Here is a 12,170-nt window from a genome sequence, read left to right on the forward strand (position 1 = left end):
GCCCCTTTTTTAAAGTTTTTTTTTCTTTTTTTAAACAAGAGAAGTAGACAGATACATGTTGGTAAATGCTAACTGTCCATATTCACATAGAGACACAGTGTAATCTCTGAGCCCAATGTACAGAGAGTTCTAGGCACTACTACACAGGGGCCTAGCACCCTCCAGCTGCCAGCAGGGCCAAGGGAGCAGAGGGTTTTGTTTTCCCACAGAGCACGGTGGTGTGTTGATTCCATAGTTTTTGTTGAGACAGGAAGGGACAAAAATTAATTTGAACACAAGGGGGTAGAGATTCTTTTCCACCGTATTCTGCACAAGGCATTATTCCCCCCACCCCCAAATAAGTTGAGAACCATGGTGTAGAGAAAAGAGACCTCAAGGACAGGGTGACTGAGCACAAGAGGAAGAAAATAAAAACAAAACAAAAGCAAAAGACTGCAACTTGCTCCCAGGGATTGAAGACAATTAAAGAGGTTGGAATCCATCAGTGTTCTGTTAGTCATCCTCTCCTTCATCCTCCTCTCCTTCCTCTCCCTCGTCATCATCTTCATCTTCTTCCCCTTCGTCCTCATCCCCTTCTTCATCAATATCTTCTAAACCTTCTTCTTCATCGTCATCATCTTCTTCTCCTTCACCTTCCTCATCATCCATATCAGGAACCAAGTAGTACTGTAATGGATTTGGCCAAATATCATCTTTGATGACTTCTCCTAATTCATCTGCGCCGGCATCAGACTGGTCGGTAAGCCAGGTCAAGGCACTCTCAGGTCCGTCATGCTGCCCCTTCCTGCTAGCTTTGCTCTGTGTTTGACTTGAATGTTTCGTCAAGTCCTTTCCAGATTTCCATTTGGTTTCAGTTGATTTTGAAGATGGGTCACCACTCTCCTTCAGATGAAGTTCTTTGGAGAGAACTTTATTTTCAAAGTAAGGATTTTCATCAAAATAAAAATCTATTCTGTATCCTGATTTAATGTCTTCAAATTCTGTCACTTCAGCTCCGGTCAAATAATGCAGAGCCTCTTCACCCTCTTCCCCAGCAATGCAGACACTTGCGGATGGTTGACAAATGTTGTTACCCAAAAATTGGGGATTTTGGCGATCAATTCTGACCTCTTCTGAAAGAATGGTTGGTGGAGTTTGTTATATTTCTGTTCTACTTTCAAAATCTCCTCACTGGCTTGTTCATTAAGTCTGTCTATTTTATTTTGTACCTCATCAATATGTTCAATTGCTTCCTGATGTTCTTTTTCTTCCTTTGCGGGGGCCAGGGTCTCCTGCACCTTAGGTTTCTTCATTTGCGGCAGGCTCGAAGGCTGGCGTTTAGGGGCCATGCTGCTTGCTGTCGGCCAGCGGAGCCCGAGGGACGCGCGAAAGAGCCGCTGGCCTCCGGGGGAAACCTCTGGGTAGCTTTTGCTTCATCGTTTCTTCCATTTGCTTTAGCTACTCTAGAAGCAGAGAAGAAGAATGTGGGAAACAAAGATTTCTCCCAAGTTGTCTCCCCAAAATATATCCCAAACTTAGCTGCTTGCTACACATGACGAATGATTGTGCACTTGGAGGTCAGCAGAAGTAGGTCAGGGGTATTCTCCCTAGGGGTTATCAGCCATCTAGAGCCAGCAGACAACACTTTCATCCCACAGCAAGTAGGGCTCACTCCCTTCTGATAAGGATAGTAGTAAATTGTTTCTCTGAAGGAGAGCCCAGAGAGGTCAAGCCCACCCAAGGGTGACCAAGATTAGGCGGCCATCATGAATCTAGGGTCCGCCCTTCTTGTCACATGTATCCCTCTAGTTCCACCCCTTCCTATGATGTGCGCACCCCTAGCTCATCCCCTTCCTGTCATGCCTATGCCTATTATACTACCCCTTCCTATGATGTGTGTGCCTATTACACAACCCCCGAGTCTCTGCCCCACCTCACCTCGGCCCACACTGTGCACAGACCTGACTGGCAAGATCAAGGCCATCCAGGAGGTGAGCATGCTACATGAAATGTGTCTGACTCCATTATTACAATCTCTCATGCTCTCTAGGACTTTACTATAATCTTTATGTATCTTAACCGTACAATTGCACCTATCGAACCCGTGATTAGTTGTGGGGGGCTGGTCACTTCCCCCACAAAAGAGTACATTTCAGAGTCTTTTCTGGTCTCTCTGTTTCCTGTCTTCTTAATGACCTTGTTCTTGCTTCGTGTGTGATGTCTTTGATGTCACCCACAACTCACCTGGTCTTTGGTCGTTCGTTGCAATGTGTCAAATCTACTCTTGACGTGGTCTCTAGATTTAGGTGGCGCTTTGGCTCCCAGGGACATGTTTTTAAATCCTCAGCTTCAGCTTGCACACGAGCAATTGATAGTCCATCCCTCAGTCAGCCTTATTCTGATGAGAACATTGAATGTCTCCATCATTTCTTTCTATAGATGTGTGATTGACTGGAGTCCTGTGTATTCCATCCAGCAGGAGCCTTGTGCATAATTGCTGTTTATTTTGCTGGAAAAGGATTTTTCCATGGAACAAGTCATTGGTCTTACGAAAGCCCATCATGTGATCTCAGGCATCCTATTTTCACCGAGGCCATGTTTCATTCACAGATCCTTCTTGTTTCCAGGTTTCACACTCGAATCATCATGCATCTCGATTTCATGTCTGTTCAATTTCAGGCTATAGAAGTTGGTAAAAATCTTTAATTTCTTTATCCTTGACATTAGGATAAATTTAAATAATTCATATTAAGTGGTCTTCCTTGTAGGTGTGTGGCTATTATCCTGACTCTGACAGCGCTGTGCTTCAGAAGATCTTTAGTTTTGTTTTTTTAACCAATAAATGTGATGCTGTTTTCCCTCCATTTGTCATTCCTGGCAGAGCGGACCATTTGATTATCTGATGCCAAATGGCCAAGACCAGTCCATTTCAGCTCACGGAAATTCCATTTCATGTTTTAAAACCTTTTTATTGTTAGTTGGATGAAAGTTTACTGAGCCGGTTAGTTTTCCATTCAACCATACAAATACGTTTTGTTTTATCTCATTGATGGAACCCCCCCCCCCACATAACATCACTTATCCCATTTCCTCTTTGTATTTCCATGTCCACTTCTCCTTCTTTCCTAACTCTTGTGGCTGTTTTGGGGTAAATGCTGACCTTTTTCCTCTCAAATGATCGTTTGTCCTAAAGGGAGATTCTTACCTGTCCTTGCCCTCCTGATCTGTCTATTGTTAGCTGAAAATCGAGCCGTGGGGTGAGTTCATTTCTAAACAAGGGCCAGATTCTCAGGAATTTAAAAGACTCGTTCATTTTATTTTTTATAACCTTCAATATCCCCAACATTCTATTCCTTCCACATTCCAGTTATTAATGGTGTGCAGCTACTTCTCCTTATTTTGAGTTGTGTTTTATCGGCAGATGGAGGTCGTCAGGACGATACTCCATCCCTGTCATTAAGGTTGACTCTATTGGAGGAGACAGCTCTTCCCAGTCAGGCTCCAGTGCCTTCCGACCTGAGGGTTCCTCTGCGGGCAGCATTTCAATCTTCTGATGCTTCTCATAAGATTGTCACTGGCCTTGTTTGTTTGTTTGTTTGTTTTTTCAGAAAAAGATCATCAAGTACTTCCTAGTTTGGAAATTCCATTGGAACCTGTCCACCAGGAATGACCCTGCAGGTATTTGAAATATTGGTGGCATCGTTTGTAACATCAAAGCCACATACAAACTTCCACAGAAGGATAGATGAGTGGCGGGACCTAGGGTTACACCGCGAATGCACATCAGAGCCATTGCTCAAAGGCAATTCTGTTTAGCTCTTCGTCTCTCTGTCTTAATCACCCACAGTTCTGGTACATTCCCGGCTGGGCTGCAGTAGTGAAGAACAGAGTCCCTGCTCTCACAGAGCTTAGCATCTACCAGGGCAGAAAGACTTTGAAAAATTCCGCAAATGATTACTTGATTACATATCAGGTACCAGGTAATGTTTTTCCTTTCTGCCAACTAACAATCCTTCCTCTTTGCTTCCAACTTCCCCATTCCAATACCAGTCATTATCAAAACATCTTAATTGTATCTTAGATTAATTCAAACAGCAGAAGTTGGTATAAATCTTTAATTTCTTCCTCTTTTGCTTTCATGGCTCATAGATTTGAGTAATAGTTGTATTAACTGGTCTTCCTTGTAGGCTTATGGATACTTTTCTATTGCTGGCAACATTGAACTTCAGGACAGATCCTGAAATGTTCCTTTGACAGTGAATGTGACACTGTACTTCAACTTGACATCCCCAGTATCGTAGACCACGTAATTATCTAACTCAAAACGGTCAATACCAGTTCACTTCAGTTCGCCAATGCTTACAATATTGATCTTCATGCATTTCATTTCATTTTTTATGACTTCCAATTTTCCTCTGTTCATATTTAATACATTTCACATCTGATTATTAAGGGATGCTTGCAGTTGCGAGTCATGCCCCATCAACAAATAAAGTTCCTGACAGTTTGTTCATTCACGCCAGGAAGGTCAAGTCTACTTGGGGACGCAGCTCATGGCCGGTCACAGTGAGTGCCTGCCAACTGCATCAGACAATGTCCCAATGCTATTCAGTGGCCAACCTTTCCTTCTTCCTAGTCTGTCTGCATCTGGAAGCTCTGCTGAAATCTATCTATCATGGGCGACCCTACTGGTCTTGGGAACGCCAGTAGCAGGGCTTCTCACATCACAGCAACACATAAGTCATCACGGTACAGCAGCAGACAACATGAAGTTACCACGTTATATCATTAACATCATATGCAAGTCAAATGTTGCTAAAGTTTGTTCCAAAACTCTGGCAGCAGTACATCAAACTGAACGTTTCCAGCAATTCAAGCCAGGTTCAGAGGAGGCTGTGAAACAGGAGACATCATTGGCAACATCAGATGGATCTTGGCTGCCAGCAGAAAAGACCAGAAAGATGCTCATTTGTGTTACAGTGACTCGACAAAGGCATTCAACTCTATGGATCATAAGACACTACGAAGAATGGAAATACCTGGGCATTTGGTTGGGCTCACAGAGAACCTCTACAGAGACTAAGAGGCTCTGTACAAGCACAATGGCTGCATAGTTGAAAATCAGGGTTGTGTCCTCTCACCATACTTATTCATTGGTGTGCTGAGTTAGTAATCAGAGAAGCTAAACTGTGTGCAAAAGGACACAGCATCGGGATTGGAGGAAGACTCATGAATAACTTACGATGTGAAGATGGCACCTTGCTTGCAGAGAGTGAAGGAGACTTGACAGCTGTGGCAGTCTGCTCCGGTAAAGATTATACAGCCTTGGGAATCCCAAGACATTATTCTGCTCTGTCCAATAAAGTGACTACGGGTTGGAACTGACTGGATGGCACCTTCTAATATATTGGAAAGCAAGAAAATCAACCCAGTGGGTCTCTGGGTGGCTCATTTCTTTCTGTAATTCAGGCTTGTTATTCCTATTATGTCTTATATTTTCTTTTTTATTTAATTTTATTTTTAAATCATTTTATTAGGGGCTCATACAACTCTTAGCACAATCCATACATACATCAATTGTGTAAAGCACATTTGTATATTCATTGCCCTCATCATTCTCAAAACATTTGCTCTCCACTTAAGCCCCTGGCACCAGTTCCTCATTTTTCCCCTCCCTCCCCGCTCCCCCATCCCTCATGAACCCTTGAAAATTTATAAATTATTATTTTGTCATCTTATATTTTCTTTTCTTTCTGTTTTATGTTCTGTCGCTAAGCAATACCTGAAAATGCTAACATTCATTCTGACATCTTGCACAAATCGCTTACCTCTCCGCATCAGTTTTCCCAACTGTTAAATGGTGAAAATAGCAAAATACTGGAAGCAACCCAAATATCCATGAATAGGGAGCTGCTTTTAATGAGCCAAGGAGCTCTGGTGGTGGAGTGGATACGCATTGGGTTCTGATCCACATGGTCAGCAGTTCGAAACCACCAGAAGCTCCTCGATAGAATGACTGGGCTTTCTACTTTCATCAACCGCTAACAGTCTCAGGGGGGCACTGTGAGTCAACACTGGCTCAATGGCGTTGAGGTTGGGTCTGGTTTAATTGGACAGATAAAGCCAGTAAGACCATAGGACAGCTCTAAATGTGGGAGAATGAACTTCAAGACTAATAAACAAAACTGGGTACACTGAGAACGGGGTGTTGCCATGTATATGTCAATAAAGAGGGAGAGATGTAAAGGAACATGCTTGCTTATTTATGCATGGCTGCCTCAACTAAGACACAAGAAGGGAGAAGGGGAATCGGTCACAGGGATAGATGGATGGACGACTCCCTCCCAGGAGGACCAACAGCAGAAAGGTGGGTGAAGGGGGACAGAGGATGATGTAAGATATGAAAATAATAATCTGTAACTTATCAAGTTTTCATGAGGGAGGGCGGGCAGGGGAGCAGGGGGGAAATGAGCGGATATCAGGGGCTCAAGTAGAAAGGAAATGCTTTGAAAACGACGACGGCAGCATCGCTGCGGACGCGCCTGGATGATTGTGTGGGTTGTGATGAGAGACGTAAGAGCTCCCAATAAAAGCATTTTAAAAACACAAGAAACCGTTAATAAGAGGGGAGGTCTTGGGAGGTGCAAACAGTGTAGCTGCTAATTCAACAAAGAGTGGAGGCTCCCGTTACCCAGAGGTGCCTCAGAAGAGAGACGTGGTGATCGACTTCGGAAAAATCAGCCATTGGAAATCCACCGAGGCCCAGTTCTTCCCGGCCCGTGTGAGTCATCAGTTCACATCAACTCAACAGCAGGGGATTTAGTTGCAGAGTCCCCATCCCGATGGGGATCAGGAAAGAGACTCATTTATTTTTCACATGCAAACACGTGTCTTTGGGATTTTTTATTTTACTTGAGACTCATTCTTTTTTGGGGTGACTCATTCTTAATGCTTGCCCTATTGTCCTGAGCGCCGCCCTGTGTGCATGCCTTTGTGGTGAGGTCCCCTGGCGTCATCCGGATTCACACCCACCCTGTGTAGAACAGCAGGGAAGGCCGGCCGGCCTGGCACCATCTCTCCCAACCATTGGCGTTATGGTCATGGCCCGGGTGCAGCCACGGTGCCAATCCATCTCGTGCAGGCTTTTTCGCTCTGTATCCACACTCCCACCAAAGAGAAATGATTCGATTCAAGACAAAAAAAATTTGACACGATATTTGTATGGGGGGAAAAATGCAGTCAAATAAATATCCCAGCCCATATCCACCCACCTCCTGGGGTTCTTGCTCATGTCAAAAAACAAACAAACTCAGATACAGCAGCCCCCTGGGAAATAATAAAGCGATTAGAACGCAGGATGCTCCCGCACCGTGGTGCCGGAGAAAGAAGGAGCCAAGCAGAAATGAAAAGAGGGAGGGAAAGAGCAGGCCGAGTGGACTGACCGGCCGAGTGAAAAACCACAATTACTTGAGGGCCGCTGAGACCCCCGGGCAGTTGGGTTACCTGCTCCTTTCCAGCCAGCAGCACGGTTTCCATGGCAATATAACAGCCTGTGGTAAGTTTATTTATGACTTGGGGAATTTTTTTTTTTTTAAGATCAGCAAGCTGCAGCTGAGCAGCAATGTGCAGGGATGGTGCCCATGGGGTGACCTTGTTGAGCTTGAAAACTGGTCAGATGCCCTGAAAGCAAAAAGAAACCAGCCACGCGGTGAACCCCCACCCCTACATGCAGAGTAGAATTGCTTTCCAAGGGGTGACATTTTAGAAGTGGAGCACCTGGTCTCACTTCCGAAGCAGCTCTGGGTGGGTGGCAATCGGGAGCCTTCCAGTCCCTTGTCAGACCCCACGGTGGTGCCACCAGTCCTGGGACTGAAGCCTGAGCATGTAGCAGAACCATCTGCAGGCTTGGTGAACGTGAGCGCGCTGGGCCGACCCCCCAGTAAGTCTGGGCGGGCAAGAGAACGTGCATTTCTAACAAAGTCCCCAGGTGACGCTGCCGCGGAGAACCTCATTTGGAGAACCGTTGGCCTAGAAGATCTCTAAGGGCCTGTCCAGCTGGGGATTCTGTGAGGGGTGAGCTTCTATCTCCAGCTCACCCCTTCCACCAGTCTCCTCTGTTAAAGAAGGAGCTACAATTCCCCTGACAGAAGGGCGCTCTGCGGGCTTTCAGATGGGAAAGGTGAAAAAAAAAAAAGATGGGAAATGTCCAGTGGGCTAAGGGCTTACAGGAAGGACAGTTTCTAAAGCAGAGGCGAGAGCTGCGTACAAGCAATCCCATGAGAAGATGGGTTGGGATACTGGTTGTCGTTGACATCCTTCTCTCGTGAGACCAGTTCGCTGATGTGACGGCCAGTCCACCCAGCGGGACCTCAGAAGGAAGGTCTGCCAATTCACTTCTGAAAAGGTGACCACTGAAAACCCCGGGAGCGCCCTTTCTACTCTGACACACGCGGTGTCACCAGGAGTCCGAATTGACTTGACAACAACTGGCTTTTTAAAAAATCATTTTATTGGGGGCTCGTACAACAATTATGACAGTCCATCCATCCATCCATGGTGTCAAGCACATTTGTACATTGGTTGCCCTCATCATTCTCAAAACATTTGCTTTCTATTGAGCCCTTGGTATCAGTTCCTCATTTTTCCCCTCCCTCCCTGCCCTGCTCTCCCTCATGGACCCTTGATAATTTATAAATTATTATTGTTGTGTCATGTCTTGCACTGTCCAACGTCTCCCTTCACCCACTTTTCTGTTGTCTATCTCCCAGGGAGGAGGTTATATATAGATCCTTGTAATTGGTTCCCCCTTTGTACCCTACCCTCCCTCCACCCTCCCAGTATTGTCACTCTCACCCCTAGTCCTGAGGGGTTCATCTGTCTTAGATTCCCTGTGTTTTCAGTTCCTATTTGTACCAGAGTACATCCTCTGGTCTAGCCAGATTTGTAAGGTACAATTGGGATCATGATAGTGGTGGGGAGGAAGCATTTAAGAACTAGAGGAAAGTTGTATGTTTCATCATTGCTACCCTGCACCCTGACTGACTGGTCTCCTCCCTGTGACCTTTCTGTGAGGGGATGTTTAGTGGCCTACAGATGGGCTTTGGGTCCCCACTCCGCATTCCCCCCTCATTCACTATGATATAATGCCTGATACCTGATCCTCTCAACACCTCGTGATCACACAGGTGATGTGCTTCTTCCATGTAGACTTTGTTGCTTCTCAGCTAGATGGCCCCTCATTGATCCTACACCCTTGAAGACCCCAGAAGCTATATCTTTTGATAGCCAGGCACCACATTTGCTTATGCACCCACGTTGTGTTCAGCGATCATGTCGGGAAGGTGAGCTTCATGCAATGCCAGTTTAATAGAACAAAGTGTTCTTGCACTGAGGGAGTACTTGCAACTGGCTTTTTTTTTTTTTTTTACATTTTATTAGGGGCTCATACAACTCTTATCACAATCCATACATATACATACATAAATTGTATAAAGCACAGCCGTACATTCTTTGCCCCAATCATTTTCAAAGCATCTGCTCTCCTCTTAAGCCCTTTGCATCAGGTCCTCTTTTTTTCCCCTCCCTCCCCGCTCCCCCCTCCCTCATGAGCCCTTGATAATTTATAGATTGTTATTTTGTCATATCTTTCCCTATCCGGAGTCTCCCTTCCCCCCCTTCTCTGCCGTCTCTCTCCCAGGGAGGAGGTCACATGTGGATCCCTGTAATCAGTTCCCCTTTCCAACCCACTCACCCTCCACTCTCCCAGCATCACCCCTCACACCCTGGTCCTGAAGGTATCATCCACCCTGGATTCCCTGTGCCTCCAGCCCTCATATGTACCAGTGTACAACCTCTGCTCTATCCAGCCCTGCAAGGTAGAATTCGGATCATGGTAGTTGGGGGGCAACTGGCTTTTTAAATATATATATAAGCAGCCCTGGTACCGTGAGTGGTTAGGTGCTGGGCTGTGATCCGAATGGTTGGCACAGGAGAAAGCTGGACTTTCTATTCCTGTAAGCAGTTACAGTTCTGGAAACCCAGAGGGGTTGGTCTGAGTCAGCATTGACCCCCTGGCAGCGAGAGAGGGAAGGGAACGAGCTCTAAGAGCCCTGGTGGCTCGTGGGTTTATGTTGGGCAGCTTACCGTGTGGTCAGCAGCTTGCACCCAGCAGGGGCTGCTGAAGAAAGGTAGAGCTGTCTGCGACCATCAAGAATTACAGTCTCGGAAACGACTCCGTCCTTTGGGTTGATATGAGTAAGAATCAAATCACTCTCCCTGGAGGATCCCACCCTCTGCCATGCCAGCAAGCTGATCCCAACTCACAAGAGCCCCTATGGAAGCTTCCTGAGGCTGTAAATCTTTACAGGAGCAGACAGCCTCAACTCTCTCCCAAGTAGTAGCTAGTGGGTTTGATCCGCCAGCCTTACGGTGAGCAATCCAATGCTTACTCAACACACACGTGCATGCACGCACACGCACACACACTGAGAGAGAGAGAGAGAGAGAGAGAGAGAGAGAGAGAGAGAGAGAGAGAGAGAGAGAGAGAGAGAGAGAATATACAAACACAATAGAACGTCAATAATATTGAATTTGGGTCTGAAAGCTTGAAGTTCTTTCAAAATTAGAAATCAAAACAGAATCACAGAAATACATGAAAAATCCTAACAGGGGTGTGGGTCATTTTTAAAAGGTATGTTGTGGTGTAAGGACTTACAACGGCTTGTCTTCCGCAGGGAGGTCTCCAAGGGTCTCTCAGAGGCAGCAGGTTTGAGCTCCCAGAGGGCACTCTGGCAGAGGGTCAGGGAGGGGTGGGGATGGGGTGGGAAGCAGAACACTCACTCGGGAGATAATGCCAAAAGAACCTGAGCAGCACCAGCAGCAGCAACAGCAGCAGCAGGGAGCACCCCCTTGCAGCTCTGCACATCCTCCTGCCCAGAGTGATGGTGGAGAACTGGGCCAGGGGGCAGGCTTTCTGGAAAGGGCTTTTCTTCAGGCCCCGGGATGGAGTCTGCTTTGTTTTCCTTCCAGGTTTACGTTTGGTGTGTGTCCTTCCTCTGTTCTTAAGGCGCAGTGCCGATGCAGCAACCCAGGCCCAGGCCCCAGGATCACAGCAACCTAGAGCGGCCTGATCCGAGGGCTTCGCACAAGCCCCTCCTCGTTGGCCCCGTGCCAGCCTGGGGCCCCTGGACATCATCCATCAAGCCCTTCACTTGCCACAAAGAGAACTGTCATTTAAACTTATTTCTACACACTGCTACCCTGGCCCGGCATCCAGCTTCATCTGCTGATGGCTCTCTGCAGTTTCTACCTGCTCTCCCTCCACCCCTGGTCTCCCCACCGCCCCCGCCCCTGGAGGACCTGCCTGGCGGGTTTCATCTGAGCAGGGTCGGCCAAGTGCAATCCTGGGTGATTTTAAAGCACCCACCTGCAGGTGGTGTTGCCACAGCACCGTGCCTTTAGGCCAATGGAATAACAAGAAATACTTCCCAAACCTTTGGTGAGTCATTTCCTTAGGGGTGCATTGAATCAGACCATTCAAAACTTAACAGGGACGCTGAGGTCCTACGGCTGAACACTTCCGTTTTGCAGACCAGAGAGGGAAAGTCATTTGTCCAAGGTTCACAGAGGAACTGGACCTAGAAACCCAGCAACATAGAAACGCACAGGGGCAGTTCTGCCCTGCCTGGTAGGGCCGCTCTGAGTTGGCATCAACTCGAAGTAGTGAGTGATTGGTGGCACACATGATTAAGCACATCACCACGAACCAGATGATTGGAGGTTCAGGTCCCCTACGAGACAACCAGGGGAGAAAAAGGCATGTCCACCTGTTTGGGCAAGATCACAGCCATTGAAACCCTCAGGGGACAACCTGGTTCTACCCTGACCCAACGATGGGGCCAGGAGTCAACTCAATGGCAACCAGCTTTGGTGGAGAGGGGTCCGTGACTGTCTTCCATTTGCCAACTACCCATTTTATTCTCCGGTCCCGTGGATGACGAAAGCCCCTTGGGTGAGGGAGAGGGAAGCCGGGGAGAAGACTCCTTGCTTTTTGTCCTCTGCAAATCTCCCTAGACTGTGTCTCCATAACATCTCCTTTCAAGACACCCCCCACCCCTCACCACAAGCTTCTCCAGTCTTCTGCCTTTCCAATCCCCCTTCCCCATCCCTCCCTCATTCGCCTTCCAATTGCC

At 46.9% G+C, this 12,170-nt stretch overlaps 1 pseudogene; it reads right to left on the minus strand.

Moving 5' to 3' along the window:
* Window positions 1–476: 476 nt before the first annotated feature.
* On the minus strand, window positions 477–1,389 carry LOC142422382 (protein SET-like; annotated as a pseudogene).
* Window positions 1,390–12,170: the final 10,781 nt, after the last annotated feature.

This window comes from Tenrec ecaudatus, chromosome 12 (assembly GCF_050624435.1).
Source record: "Tenrec ecaudatus isolate mTenEca1 chromosome 12, mTenEca1.hap1, whole genome shotgun sequence".
Taxonomy (NCBI): Eukaryota; Metazoa; Chordata; class Mammalia; order Afrosoricida; family Tenrecidae; genus Tenrec; species Tenrec ecaudatus.